The sequence below is a fragment of the Aegilops tauschii genome, chromosome 5 (assembly GCF_002575655.3).
Source record: "Aegilops tauschii subsp. strangulata cultivar AL8/78 chromosome 5, Aet v6.0, whole genome shotgun sequence".
Lineage (NCBI taxonomy): Eukaryota > Viridiplantae > Streptophyta > Magnoliopsida > Poales > Poaceae > Aegilops > Aegilops tauschii.
This window is the reverse complement of record NC_053039.3, coordinates 372731221-372746369: the sequence shown is the minus strand read 5'-3', so window position 1 is coordinate 372746369 and position 15149 is coordinate 372731221.

Here is a 15149-nt window from a genome sequence, read left to right as displayed (position 1 = left end):
CGGTCATTGGGGCCCGCCGACTGGTGGGTCCCGCCGGCTGCCAGCCGCTTGGCCGGCAGGCCGGCCCCACCGCTTGGGGGCTTTGTCGGCGGCTGGTTACTATTGCCTCGCCTCTGATGATGAGGGCTTTGTCGAGGTAAGCGTGGCTAAAGTGTCGCCGCCTTGCGAGCTCTCACTGTAGCCTTACCTCGTCTTGTCCCCTTAATGAGGCGCATGCTTCGAGGGAGGGAGGTAGCCGGCTATTGGAAGCCGGCCACACCCCTGGCCGACTAGGGGAGGCCAGGCCGCCTTCGGATGTCTCTCTGGCGAAGGGCCCGCCGCCACGGGCCGTACTGGCGCCTGTCGTGGGTGACATCGAGGCCAACATGGCTACAGTGCCACGCCGGACGGGGGATAGCTGGCCCGTACGGCGCCCTGTGGCCATGCCTGTTCCGGGATTCGGGGGTAGTGGGCTATACAGCGGCCACACCCCATCCTATCGCCGCCATGTGGGTACAGTCTTAGTGGGTGCAGTCTTGGCCGGCTTCTGGGAGCGGGCTTTCCTCGCGGCCGGCTCCTGGGAGCCGGCTTTCTATATGGCCGGCTTCTGGGAGTCGGTCCTCTCAGGGCCGGCTCCCTGAAGTCGGCTGTCTCGTATCTTTCTTGGAGAAGGTTTCTGAGGCTGGGTCGCCCTCTGGGAGTCGGCCCTCGGCCAGGGGAAGGCGATTCTATGCTTTGTATGCTTGAAGGCTCGAATGGCCTGGTAAATTTTCGAAGAGCCAAGGGGAGTCGGTTAGGCTACCCGTGGCCATTTACTCCGACAGCAATCCACCACCACCACACTGGAGTAGGGTATTACACCACAACGGTGGCCCGAACCAGTATAAATCTTGTGTCCCTTGTGTTGCGAGTTTGTTGAGTTAGCCCTTGAGATCTTTGCGAAGCTAGGACGTGGATCGGTAGGGGGGAGATCTTCGTGCGCACCCCAGTGTTCGAACCTTGAGGGTTTATCTGGAACCCGTGATCCGACATTTGGCGCGCCAGGTAGGGGTGCGCCAGAGCTCTTCTGCCACCAGCCGATCCGCTCGTTGATCCTTCGGTGCTCCGCGGCTCCGATCTCCGGTGACTCAAGAGCCAATGCCGACCGCTGGGCGGCCTGGCCGGCCCAGGCGGCGCCGTATGCCCAAGAAGACCTCAACCCCGCGCCTCAGGCGGCACGCACACCGCCAAACACCGTGGGGCGCGGGGTGGCGCGGGCACTCACCCTCTGCTCTTACTCCACGACAAGTGCGAGCGGCTGCGAGGGCCTCAAGCCACGCTGCCGCCACGGTGCCGCACACCCGGCGGGAGCAGGCGAACATGAGGGCTGCGCTCATGGTGGCTCAAGAGCTGTTGTGATGCCGGTTAATGGAGAGCGGTCGGGATGCTTTGCTAGAGCGCGTCGCCGAGCTCTTGGACGCCGTGGCTTCAGGAGCACCACCCTTGTGTGCTCCGCTCACGCCACAAGCTGCGGCCGGGTCGCATGGCGGACCATGCCGCGCCCGCGTGCCCACAGGCGCACCACCAGGCTTCATCGACACCGGCGCAACCAACGGAGCTGTATGCCCGCTCGCGCCCGCGCCACCTCCGCCAGGCGCGGGCACGAGCGCTGCCACCAACGGTCCGGGCGGGATGCAACCCTACCATCCTCGAGGCGGCACGCTAGGACGGGCGACATGGAGCGTGGGGCACTACGGCGAGGTCTTCGAGGCGGCGGCCTCGGAGGCCTACGTGCCCCGCATGGTGGACCAGGAGTACATGCTGGAAGACAGCCCTGGCTCGTTCCTCGAGTCGGGCTGGGAGGAGGAGGCGCTAGAAGCCAGCACCTTTCAGGAGCCATCCGGAAGCCTCACCAACCACACCGGCCACGATGGCTACAGGGTACCACTAATCCCTCAGGAACAAGCTTACGCTAACCATAGTCGCAGGGGGATCAGGTCACCACAGTGGCTGGCGGCCCCAGCTCGACGGCCTCCCTTCCGCCAGGGGGAGCGCACTGGGGCCAGCAGGAGAGGGGTCAGGAGCCGGACCCCTCCCCGCGCCGCACGGAGCAAGGTGTCCCCCGGAGGTAGGCCCTCTGCTGGGGAGGTGCTGGAAAGCCTACCCCCGGCAGAGGACCCGTGGTCGCCGAGGGCGCCGCTGGCGTCCCCTTTGCCCCTTGGCGTCGTCCAGATTTCCGGTCGCCCCCAATGGTGGTCGAGGGTGGCGCAAGGCGGGGCCCTCGTCTGGCAATATGAAGTAAGGCTCACGCCTGTGAAGATCGCCACCCGTGACACTCTCACGTAATAATGAGTAGGGCTGTACACGCCCCGGAGTCTCAGGAGTGCCGCCCTCGGGCCTCGGGGGCTCCCTCCCACGTCTTAGTGGCAGCACTTAGCTCCGCACTGGTGAGAAGACAAGAAGACTAGACTAGGCGTCGGACGCGGCCATTCGCTTTTGATCTCTTTTCTGTAGCCCTGCCTTCTGGATTTGGATTTGAGTTCAAGTTGGATTTTTGTTGTTATGCATGGGGGGTGCCTTTTCCTGTTTGAGCGATTTCTTGCAATCTGGTTCTCGCCTTAATTCGGAGTTCACGCTCATTGCCTCCCCCTCGCGGGCCCCTCGCGAGCGGGGCTGGGCGTATCACACGCACGCCGCGCGCGTCGATGCCACGGTTGGCACTTGTTTCTCGTGAGGCCCCCTCGGATGAACCGGCAGGCTCCTCAGGAATCTCAGAAGCTCAAGACCTCACGACCCAGTTCGGGACTTGCACTAGCTAAGGTAAGCCGCGACAGAAAACTCGCCACCCGACTTATGGTTTCGCAAAAACGCGTACTCAACTTGGCATAGAAAAATAAAAACTGCGATTTGTTTGCATGAGGGGCTCACCCTCTCAAGATGCTCTTACAATCTTTAGGGGCCACGCCCGAGTTTTTGCATACAGAGTAAAACAGCAGGGAAACATGGGATTAGCGGGATATGTCGCTCGCCGCATCCCCCAGGACATCTTCAGATGCACCACTGGCGTCGCTGTCGCCGTCGCCGGCATCGCCTCCACCTTCACCGGCGCCGACATCGCCATCCTCAACCACGTCACCTTCGTCTGCCGCGACTACCACCGCGTCGTCCTCAGAAGCGAAGGCCCTGACCAGCGCATCCATGTTGTCCTCCACCCACCGCGCCAGCTCGCCCCGGATAGCCGCAGGAACGGGGACCATGGCGGCGTTGAAGTCGAAGTTGGGGTAGGTCTTCTGAAGATGGCTGAAGACGCGGGAGAATGCGCGCCCGAGCAGGCCGCGGCTCCTCTCTTCCACGAGCTGGCGAGCTCTATCGGATTGAGCTTCCAGACGCGTCACCACGTCGGAGAAGAAGCGAAGGTGGCTGGCGTAGTCATTCGAGTGGGGATGCGAAGCATTCTCGTCGCAGATGTGGCCCAGGGCAGTGTTGGCCCTGTTCCAAAGGTCCTGAAGCATGGGAGCATGCACGCGCTCCAGCGTCCGCCGCTGAAGCACTTCCTCCCTGTTCTGCCGCGCAACGGACTCGGCGTCAGCAACCCGCTTCTGAAGAGAGAGCAGCTCGGCGCGGGCGGAGGCCAATTCCGCCTGTGCCGTGACCAGGGCAGCTGTCGTGGCCTCCTCGCGCCTCTCCACCTCAGCTAGCCTGGGCCTAAGGGCAGCGGCCCTACCCGCAGCCTCTGTCTCCGCAAGCTTCAACTTCAGGTCATGCCTACCCTCAAGACCCGCGCAAACCTCAGCCACCCGGCGATTGACCTCCTCCTGGGCCTTGGCCTCGTGAGCGCCAACGGCATCTTCCGCTTGGGCGACTTGACGCTCCCTCGTCTCCAGTCGCTCAAGCTCGAGGCTACGCACCACGGCTTCCAGTACCAAAACCTCCTCGTGCCTTCGGAGCTCTTCTTCTTTGGTGGGCGTCCTCCTCAGCGACGCAAGGGCGGCTCTGCGCGCCTCCACTTGCCGCTCCAAGGAGGCGCTCTAGGCTTGGAGCTCCCACGCGCGCTTCTCCGCGGCCTCGTGGCGGCGGTCAGCTTCTCGGGCCTCTTCCAGAGCTCGGGAGCAAGCCTCACGCGAGGTTGCGAGAGAAGCTTCGGCCTTTGCGTTATCGAGCTCGCGCTGGAGATGCCCAAGGTTGATGGCCACCTTCAACTTATTCCGCTCCTCCGCCAACCGAAGACCCTCGGCCTCGAGGCACGCGTCGACACTAGCAAGTTCTTCATCGAGTCGGTTCATCGCGCCCATCGCCTCCTGGAAGAGCTCATGACGAACAATGCTCCATCCGTGCTCGAACTCAAGCGCACGGCCCATCTCGTCCTCCACCGCGGGGGCTGCAGGCGGGGCCCGAAGCGGCACGCTCCCTCTCAGCAGGGGGCTCGGGGCTGGCATTGCCCCAGACACCAGCCGAGCCTCGCAAGGGGCCCGGACGAGTCGAGGCCCGCTGCTCGAAGAGGAGCCCAAGACCGGAGCCACCCAGTTGTTGTCCATGACTAGAGGAGGAGCCCTCGGCAGGCTCGCTGAGCTCCAATCAAGGCCGCGAAGGAGGGACCACGAGAGTGTGGGCTCACGGCGCCACAGAGGCGAGCGCGCCTCTCCAACCAACCCCGCACCAGAGGCGGCGTGCAGGCTAGGGGCGCAAAAGGTCAGTGGGGGAGACGAGGAGACAGGAGACTACTTCTTGGGAGACTTAGCGGTTGTGGCGGAAGGGACCCTGAAGAGCCAAAGTCAGGGAGGAAAGCAGCACTCAAGAAGCCACAAAGATACGGTACTTACTCGTCAATGGCGATGTACTTCCTCTGCTTCAACGGCCCGAAGATGCCACCCCTGCCGCTCGGGGACCTCTTCCTCTTCCGGATCTCCTCGAAGTCCATGCAGAGCCGACCAAAGCGATGGACATGGCAACCATCACGAGGTGCAGCAGGAGAAGTGCTTGAAGGGATAGCCTCAGGGGCGCCAAGCCGGGGAGAGCCGTCGGACGCCATCTCGCAGCAGCCTGCCGAGGTCTCAAAAGCTCCGGCCTGAGGAGTCACGCGCTGCGCCGCCCCCGCAGCTGCCGCGCCAGGACAAGAATCACAGGCTCCCGAGGACGATGCCTCGGGAGCCCCAGGCGGCATCAGCAACCCAGTACTAGGGCCACCGGCCTCGGACGGTGCTCGCTTCCCTGCATCCATACTCGGGGTGAGCTCGGCGCCGGCAGTGAAGAGGGGAACCACGTTGACTGGGTTCTCGCGGGGCCCCACCAGGCCGTCTGGGCGCAGCCCCCACTCGTCAAAGGAAGGCATGTGCTCCATGAATTCCTCCTTGTTCGAGCAACGGTACAACAAACAACTCTTCCCAGGCATGTCATATGGCAACGGAACGCCCGCCAAGACCGCAAGCACCATCTGCCACGTCTCAAGAGGGAGCCTGGACTCCTGAAGCCTCATATGGTCCTTGCTGTTGAGCAAGGCCCACATCGGCCGAGAATGGCGCTGAAGTGGAGCGACTCGGCGCCGGACAAACTCCTTCACCACCATAGGTGCAGTTACGCCACGGTCCTTCAGCCACTTTAGCCTGAGCGAGACGGGGACAAGGAAAGGGCTCGCGAGCTTCTCGTGGCCCCAACCAGAGTTAGGGACGGCAGGCGCCGACGAAGAATGGAGCAGAGGGCTGAGCACTCCGACATCAACAAATACCCACTGTGTCTAAATCTCGCTCGTGGATGGAGGAAGCTCGAAGTCGATCCCCGCGCCAGCCGTTGCAGCCACAGCCTGGAAGCTCGGACATCCCGAGCTCTGCCGGGGGTCAATCAGATGCAACGAGAAGAAGTGGCGGAGGAGGGCCACTGAAGGGGCAATGCCCACCATGGCCTCACACATGAAGGCGAAGACGGCAAGAAGGGTCACGGATTGGGGATCAAGATGCAGCATGTGGATCTGGTAGTGTTCAAGCACTCCGTCGAAGAAGGCGGAGAAAGGAGGGACTAGGCTGGCCCCAAGGGCATCGATGAAGATTGGGACCTCGGTGGCAGCCCGGTCAATACGAGCACGAGACGCAGGCCAAGCTGCCGTCTCTCCCCACTCATTGAAACTGGAGGCGAGCATGGGACGCACCTTGCCCATGGCCTCATCGTTGAGCACCAGCGATCGGCCAACTGCGGGCTCGACAGCCGGAGGCGCACTGGCCGAAGACAAAAGTTTCTTCCCCTTATCCGCTTGTTTCGGTGCCATGGCGATGGAGTGAGCAGAGCTCAGGGCAGATTGGAAAGAGGACGAAGTCCCGGGGAAGCAGCGGAATTGGGGAAGTATGGCACGGGCGATGGAAGAATAACTGTGTAGGTTGCGGTGGCCGCCTAGCTAGGCGGATTCCAAGGCAGCGTGGGGAAGCGGAGCCGCCCATGTCCAATCAACCGCCACGCGTCGACCAAGGCCGCAGGCTGTGAGGGCCCGCGGCGCTCCTCACTTGACCTTTGGCTTCGCCTCGAAGCCAAGCCTGGGCGCGCCTTGGGCCCGGGGGCTACTGTCGGCGTTCTGGGAATGTGGGTCCCCAGACTTGCCTGCCTGCGGCCCACGGCGTGGCTCTGCGAGTGGGCCCGTATGAACCATCTTCACCAACAAGCACTCGAGACCCTCGCGAGGGGCCAAGCCTCGCGAGGCGGACGACACAAGACCCCTTCGGGAGTGGCCTCACCAGGTTGGCTCACGAGGGGCGGAGAGATCAAGGCAAGGAAAACCTCGCGAGGTTCTCGTGACGTGAGCCATGATGATCGAGACCAGGCGGGCGCCAACGCGCATAGTGTCCTTGTTTCCTCTTTGGTGCTAAGGAGGCAAGCGCAGGCATGAAGTACCGAGGCGTCAAGCAAAGGTTTCCATATCGGTGCAACGAGACCAAGACCAGCAGGACGGCAAGACGGAGGTCACCATGGAGCCCAAGGTGGCGTCACCACCAGAGCCTTTTGCAGGCGAAGACTGCTTTGTCAGGATAAGCTGTACTACCTGTCCCCCTTTCGAATTGGCCGTTGTTGGCTCCCTTCCCGCTCAATATTTGCGGAGAGGACCAGGGCCTATATAAATAGGACTAGCCACCACAGTAGGGGACAATTGGTCTCGAACTCATTCGGAGGCACCCCATCTCATCTAGAGTAATCCTCACCCACACAAGTTCACCAAGCACAAGAACACCTCTCCTCAGGAGGCTGTTCTTCCCCTTGTACTGTTCATCCTCGGCCCAAGAGGCAATCCACCACCACCACACTGGAGTAGGGTATTACACCACAACGGTGGCCCGAACCAGTATAAATCTTGTGTCCCTTGTGTTGCGAGTTTGTTGAGTTAGCCCTTGAGATCTTAGCGAAGCTAGGACGTGGATCGGTAGGGGTGAGATCTTCGTGCGTACCCCAGTGTTCGAACCTTGAGGGTTTTGCTGGAACCCGTGATCCGACAGCAGCAAAGAAGGCAAAACATCTTGAAGATAGCGAGACAACCCCAAAGTCTTGTCTTGATGCGGTGTTCAAGTTACTTAGACTAGCAGTCACACAAGCTCACAGAATTCGCTGTCTGGATCAGTTCAACTTCTGCAGTCCCAAGTTCTAACAGAAAGGCATTCTGCAACTCAGGTTTGACTTGAAGTCCTATCTCTAAAAAAGATTGCGGAGAACGCCAATGAGAACCTCATTGCTAAACAGCTACACCTGGAAGCTATGACTGACATGGTAAGCCAGTCTCACGGCCTTGCTTAGCAGCTTGCGCAGCAGTTCCCACGCAAGGCTAACCTTTGTTGAACTGTCGTGGAAGTGGTCTCGGTTCAGTATCATTTTGTTATGCTGCAATGGTGCCCAGTTTTTGTAATCTGCTTCTTCGTTGCGCTTTATGATCACTGGTGGCAAACTTCGATGCCAAGTGGATGTAATATACCATAAATCCTTTATTGTATAGTGTAGGTTTATTCTAAGTTACTATGCCGTAATTTCTTTATTGTATAGAGTAGGTTTGTTCTTAATTCCCACTAGTTACTGCCATCATTCGTTATCCGAAAAAAATCTGATGTAGTCGACCGAGCCGAAACATTAGCCTCTAACGGTCCTGGTTTTTAGCGGGCCACAATTGGGCCGGCCTGCATCTTTCTTGGGCCCGAATGGCCATTGGGGCCTTCACACTTTGCGCCAGGCCCACAACTTACTCCGGCCTATATTCGGCCCAAATTTTAGTTGGGCCTTTTGTGGACCCAGCGCTTAGTTTGGCCCATGTAGCGTTGGGCCATTAACAGGCTAAATATTCTGGTGGCCTGTTACGGCCCAGAAGAAACCATGGGCCTTTAGCAGGCTGAAATTCATGTTGGGCCTCAATTTTTACTAGTCGTCGACAGGCCTTCAGCAGGCTAAAAGGTAGACTGGGACTTTTTTGGCCCAGTTATATGACGGGCCGTTACCAGGCCGAAACATATTTCGGGCCGGAGTTGGCCCACTAATATCATGGGCCTTTAAGAGGCCGAAAGCTTAGTACATGCATCAACGGGCCAAATTATACGACAGGCCCAACGTCACGTTGGGCTGAACTGTTGCCACCTTTATCACGGGCCATTAGTGGGCCGGATGTAGCGTCGGACCATATATGGCCCATGGGCAGCACGGACCCTTCCCAGGCCGAAAGACACACCGGGCTGAAATGGGCCCATTTCTACATTGGGCCTATAACAGGCTGAAAGTCACTGGGCCGTAATTGGGCCCAAATATCCGGCGAACAATTAACGGGCCAGATCTGGCTTCGGGAAGTAAATGGGCCTTATTAAACATGCCATTATTGGACTGGCCTGCTAGTACCTGAGTAAGTACTACGGGCCTTTGACTGGGCTGGCCTTTTTAACCTGTATGGGCCTTTGTTGGGCCGTGTCACGTGTCGACGTATCATAGGCGTCTCCTGTCCAATGAATGGATGACATCTGTCCCAACGGTGAGCCAACACGTGTTTCCTCCGGCCAATGACAATTTTACACGTGGAAAATCCTCATTGGTCCGGGCTGTTAACAGGTTATCGGATCCAAAATCGGACCCGATAGCTTAACGGCGACCCGTTACGGTGGATGCCACGTGTCGGTCACCCTTGACGAAAGCACTTCTATGACACGCGATTTATCGTCATGGAAGTGGACACTTCCGTGATGATAATTTTGGTAATGTCATGGAACACTTCTATGATAGCACAGATATGACTATCTTGATTCTGTCATAAAATTGTCATGGATGTACATGCATGACAGAAAACGTGACCTACTGTGACAAACACGTATCATCACGGAAGTGTCTTTTTTTTGTAGTGCACCGAATCTTCCTCATACTCCGGGTTTAGCCCGAACCAGTTGGGCGGCACCTCGGCTTCCTCCTCGTTGAGCTCCGGGATGAACATGGAGGTGTCGGCGTAGTCGGCGATCGCCGCCGCGCGATGAGTCAGTTCACGGCTCGCCGTGGCCAGCTCCGGTGCGGCCTCCAGCTGGAAGGTGGCCAGCTGGGCCAAGTCAAGGCATGGGTACGAGGCCTTGACAAACTCCAGGGCCCTCCGAGTGTCGGCACGAGCCACCGAGCCCTTTCAAGCCTCGAAGCGGCTGACTGCTACCTCCAGCCACTCAGCAGTCCGGCTGGGGGTGCATGAGATCTGAGAGTCTAGCCAAAGGGCAGTCAGCACCCGGGCCCCAACGCGCTGCAGATGGCGGAGCATCTGGTGGGACAGATGGTGACGATCATGGATGGCGAGAAGCTGCTCGCTGAGAGTCCGGGGCGCATTGGGCGCGATTTCTGCACCAGCCCTTCGTCGCTCATCGCGGTGAGCCTCGATGGCCTGGCTGGCGGCAACGGCATGTCCAGGGAAGATGTCTGCGCAAGAAGAAAAAAATAATCAGACGCCGGCTCATACAGCAGACGGTGGTCAAATCCGCCTGGGCCTGGAGCGGCCTTGTCGTCCTTCGCCTTCTTGAGCGCCGCCTTGTGTCAATCCGCCTGGGCCGCCAACTCCTTGGCCAGGCGGTTGCACTCCTCAACTGCCTTGCGGCGCTCCTCCTCCTTGGTGCGCAGCTCAGTTTGGGCTTTGCCCAGGCGCTACTGTAGGTCGGCGGCCGCTCCTGCAGAAGACAAGAAAGAGAAGGCAGTCAACAAATCAACAAAGGGGAAAAGTGGTTGCGGGAAGATCCAGCCTGACTTGTCAGCAGTCGGCCCGAATCTCGGGGGCTACACCCAGCGCGTCCGCTGATGCGCCCTCGCGAGAAAGAGGACGGAGTGCTTACTCCAGCTTTTGGCCAAATCTGTGGTCCGCTTGGCCAGCTCCCGGACAAGGGAGTTGAGGGCGGCCGCACGGATATTGTGCTAATCCTGCAACGAAGGCAACTGAAGAGAAAAGAAAAATGTTAGCACTCGGAACTTACATTTAAAGTTCTGAGCCGCCTGCTCAGCAGCCGGCCCAGAACTCGGGGGCTACACCCAGTGGGTGCGCTGGCGCACCCCCACAGAAGATTAAAAGAATAAAAACAAGTAAGCAGCATACCCGGACGGCCGCTCGCGTTGCCAGGAACGTTTGCGTGTACTGCTGAAGGGCGGTGCCTTGAGCTTGGAGCCGGGCCTGGACGTCTTGCGCTGCCGTGTTCAGCACGCCCGTCCCGCCCCCAGGCGTCCACTCCGGCGGGGCGGCGCTGGTGGACTCAGCATCAAGAGCCGATGAGTTGGCGGCCCCGGTCTCTAACGGCCATGGCGCTAAGATCGCTTTCCTCGCGCGAGGGCGCACCGGAGTGCGGACCGCAGGAGTCGAACCCACCACCAGCTCGCCACCGACTGGCGGCACTTGCGGCGCGTCAGTCCGACTAGTCTGGGCGTCGACAGTCGGCATGGGCGGGGGCACTTTCGCCCCCAAGATGACGGGGTCGCCCTCTTCCCTCTCCAGGACCAGCTGGTCGTCGCCGGCTCCTCCAGTCGGCGCCTGGCTCTCCGGCGCCGGTGGCACTGCACGCAGCGAGATGACGAGATGTGGAGCCCGGCCGCGGGCCTATTCCGCCTCCTGCGCCTTGGCGTCCGCGTCCGCCTGCTCCTTGGCCGCGGCATCGGCTTGAACCTTGGCTGCCGCATCGGCTTCCGCCTGCGCCGCCTTGGCCACGTCCGCCTTCTCTTGCTCCGCCTTCTCCCACTCCTCGTGTGCCTCCCGCGTGTTCCGCCCCGTCGCCTCCCGGAGGTCGGCAAGCGGGTCCACGCGGCAGGGCTCGGCGAAGCCGTCCGCCCCCCAATCACCGAGGAAGACGGGGTCCACACGAGAGAGAGCGGGGCCCTGTGAAGGCACGGCGATGAGAAGCCGGTAAGAAGACTAAAAGAAATAAGAAAAGCAAACGCAAAAGCAAGAGATGAAGAATCGAAGTACTCACCCGGACGCCAACGAGAGCTGCTTTGGGGCCTTCTGGAATTGGGCCGCCTTCGCGGTGGCCTCCTGCCGTCTGGTCGCGGCGGCCGTGTTCTTGGCCTTCTTCGGTCGGCTTCCGAACAACCCGCCCTCGCCTTGGCGCTTCGGTGCGCTGCCCGGTGCAGGTGGCACGGCTGAAGAGCTCGCGCCCGCCTTGCCGGCGCCGTGTGTGCAGCGCGGCTCGTTCTCCTCCTCATCATTGTGTGGCCAGTCCTCGAGGCCACCTCCTGAGAAGACGCCTGCTCCACCTCCGCCTCCCGTGGCGTCGTCCTCCTCCATGGCAGCCGCCCCCAAGTCGGGGTCGTCCACGTCGCTTCTCATCCGGTCCGGCATGAACACGTCGCCCGGCCCTAGAGCGTCGGTGGTCGACTGGGTCGAGAAGACTTGTATCATTGCTGACTGATCAGACGGCAAAGCAAGAACCCATCCAAGTAAAGAAGAAAAAGAATTACAAGACTTACCACAGGCGGCAGGTGTGCGCAGTCATACGGCGGCTTGCCAAACTGCCAATCCTCCTCTGACAACTCGCAGTTGGAGAAGTAGTTGACCAGCCGGGCCACCTCCATGTCCGGTAGCTCCCACGTGCACATCCAGCACGGGTCCCGGTGCCCACTCATGCTGCTAATGCTGTGGGGCCGGGCTTGGAGAGGGAGCACTCGGCGCGCCACATAGGCGGCCAGCAGGTCCGAGCCCTTGAGGCCCTCCGACTCCGTCATCACCTAGTCAGGCGACGGCGGCGAAGGAGGCGGCCAATAGGGAGCTCGGCTTGTACTGCCAGTTGGCGCGCGGCTATGCAAGCGGGCCGGCTACATAAGCCGGCTGGTTGATGTAGTCCCTCGTCGGATGAATATTCTTGACGTAGAAGTAGGACTTCGCCACAGCTTGGCTGATTGCAGCAGGGGGATGGGCGGGAAGCGGTTCCCGGCACCCGGAGGCCGCACCGCCATGCAGGCTCCGCACTGGGCCTCCGTGCCCTTGGCGGCGGTGCCGAGCTTGAGGTAGAAGCACTCTCCCCAGAGCTCGAGGGTGGGAAGAGTACCAAGATAACCTTAGCAGAGAGTGACGAAGGCTGCCAGCAGCACCATTGTGTTTGGTGTGAGGTGGTGCGGCTGGACTCGATAGAAATTGAGGAAGGAGCGCAAGAATACGCTCGCCGGAAGGCCGAAGCCGTGAATAAAATGGGACCGGAGACGATGCGTTCGTCGTCTTCCGGCACCGGCAAGATTTCTGCCTCAGGGGGGGGACACGCACCTTCACGTTCGTCTCCCGGGGCAGTAGCCGTGTCTGATGAAGAAAGGAGTGGTGGTCGTCGTGGACGTTGGAACCGTCCCAGTCGCCGGCCCATAAGCGCCCCATGGACGAAGGAGCTCGTCAGAGGCGCGGCGCGGTGGCGGACGCCCGAAACCGCGGCAGAGTGAGAAAGTCGCGGCGAGGAAAGGCCCGGCGACGGAGAGCTGCGGCAGTGCTTCGGCAAGAGGGAGAGGCGCTGCAGCAGCAAAGAGGAGAAGAGGAAGAATGGCGAAGGAAGAGGGAGAGGAGGGCGCGCGTGCGTCTGCCACCCCCTCCTCCCCCGACTTACAGCCCCAGGCGGGGGAGTCGAGGGGGCGAGAACGTGGGGGGTCGTGGGATTAACTGCGCCCGCTCCCCCACGATCCCACAATTATTGCGCCAATAAAGGCGTGTGTTAACTGATTACAAAAGCCCAACCACCCACCTCGGCCACAGCGGATCCGCGCGCGTGCCGAGGCCCTGTAGTGGCGGGTACCGGCCGGCGACGACGTCCCATCACGCGCGTGGGCTGGCAGGTCGGCCTGTCCTGTTGGAGCCGCATGGCAGGTGGGCAACGGGAGGCAAGTCTAACGTCTAGTTGGCGTGCCACCTGGCCCCCACCACGACATTTCGAAACCACCAGGCGGCCTGCCTGCTCACGGCCGGCTCCTAGCAGTCGGCACTTCAGAAGACGGACGAAGCAAAACCACCAAGACCACTCGGAGTAGGAAGCTGTTGAGGCTTCTCGCCTTTTCAGCCGCGGCGCCCCACCAGCTCCGGGGACTACTGTCGGAGTAAATGACCACGGGTAGCCTCATCTGCTCCCCATGGTATTTCAAGACATCGGGGTCGGCTGCGCCCCTCAAGCCTCAGAGACAAAGAGCCGCCTCCTCAGGGCTGGCTGGTCCAAGCGGCTGGCTGCTAGAAGGCGGCGGAGCCCAGAGGGCGACCATGAGGTGGGCCGACTCCTAGCAGGTAGCTTCCAGGGAGGCCGGCTCCCAGCAGGCGGCCCCTCCCTCCCTCGAAGTTAGCACCTCATTACAGGCGACGAGATGGGGTGTGGCTACAGTGTAGTCTGCCACCCCCGAACCCAGGGCAGAACATGGCCACAGTGCAGCGTACTAGGCGGACATCCCTCGCCCGGCGCAGCACTGTTGCCACGTAGCCCATGACATCATCCGTGGCAGAAGAGGCCACACTCCCACTACGGGCTGTCGTTACGGCCCGCGGGCGGCGGGCCCTACCTGTCTGTGAGAAGCCAGAAGGCGGCAAGCCCTGACCAGTCGGCATAGGGGAGGCCGACTCCTAGCAGGCGGCCCTCCCCCTCCCTCAAAGTATGTGCACAATTAATCAAAAGAGACGGGGAGTGGCTAAAGTGAACGCCCGCCAGGCAGCGGACTGTAGCCACGCTCTCCCCAACAAAGCATGCATCATCAGTGGCGCGGCCACAGTACTAAGCAGCCGGCAGGACCCGCAAGCGGCGGGCGCGGCCTGTCGGCCAAGTACGAGACAGCCGGCGGGACCCACCAGGTGGCAGGCCCCAGTTGCCGGCGGAGAAGTCGGCAACCAGAGACACTAACAGCCGGGTCCTACACCCGGCCGGATTACCATTGTACCCCTGGGAGGTAGGCTATATAAACCCCCAAGCCACCCATGCAAAGGGTTCAGAACCTCAGCACACACACATACCACATAGAGAGAGTGGAGTAAGGGCTAGCCTTGTTCTTCTTCCTCCTCTAGCCAAAACAGCTCAAGGAGCAAGCTTGTAGCCACCTTGTTGAGATAGTGATCATGCGGAGACCCCGCAGAGCAGGACTAGGGGTGTTATCTCCTAGGAGAGCCTCCAACCTGGGTAAGATGCGTCGGCGTACATGTTTACGCCTCATCCCGTTTCCAGGCACCGGCGACGTACTATTGTCCCCCACCATGATAAGCCATCCTTTGGCATATGTCGCCCGACAGCCCCGACACCGATCCATCATTATACCACACTCGCTACTTATAATATATAATAATATATTCTAACTTTATGATAACAACACCTACTTTTATATTTTAGTTCTCCGATATCATGCAAAGTTATCCTCTCCATACCCACAACGTAGTTTTATTTCTTGTTTCTAGTTGAAACGTTCCATGTACGTAGAGTCGTATCAGTGGCAGATAGGACTTCAGAGAATATTGATCTTACCTATAGCTACTTGTGGGTTCGACACTCCATACTTATCACTTCCACCTTTGGAAATTGCTACGATGATTCCTTGCACTTGGGGATTATCAATCATGTATATAGGCATTACGACCGTGACAAGTGGACCGACTCCTGCCTGCATCTACTGCTATTACTCCACCCATCGACCACTATCTAGCATGCATCTAGGGTATTAAGTTCATGACAAACAGAAGTAACGCTTTAAGCAAGATGACATCTACATTATGTCATCTTGCAAGATTAAACCCAATACAA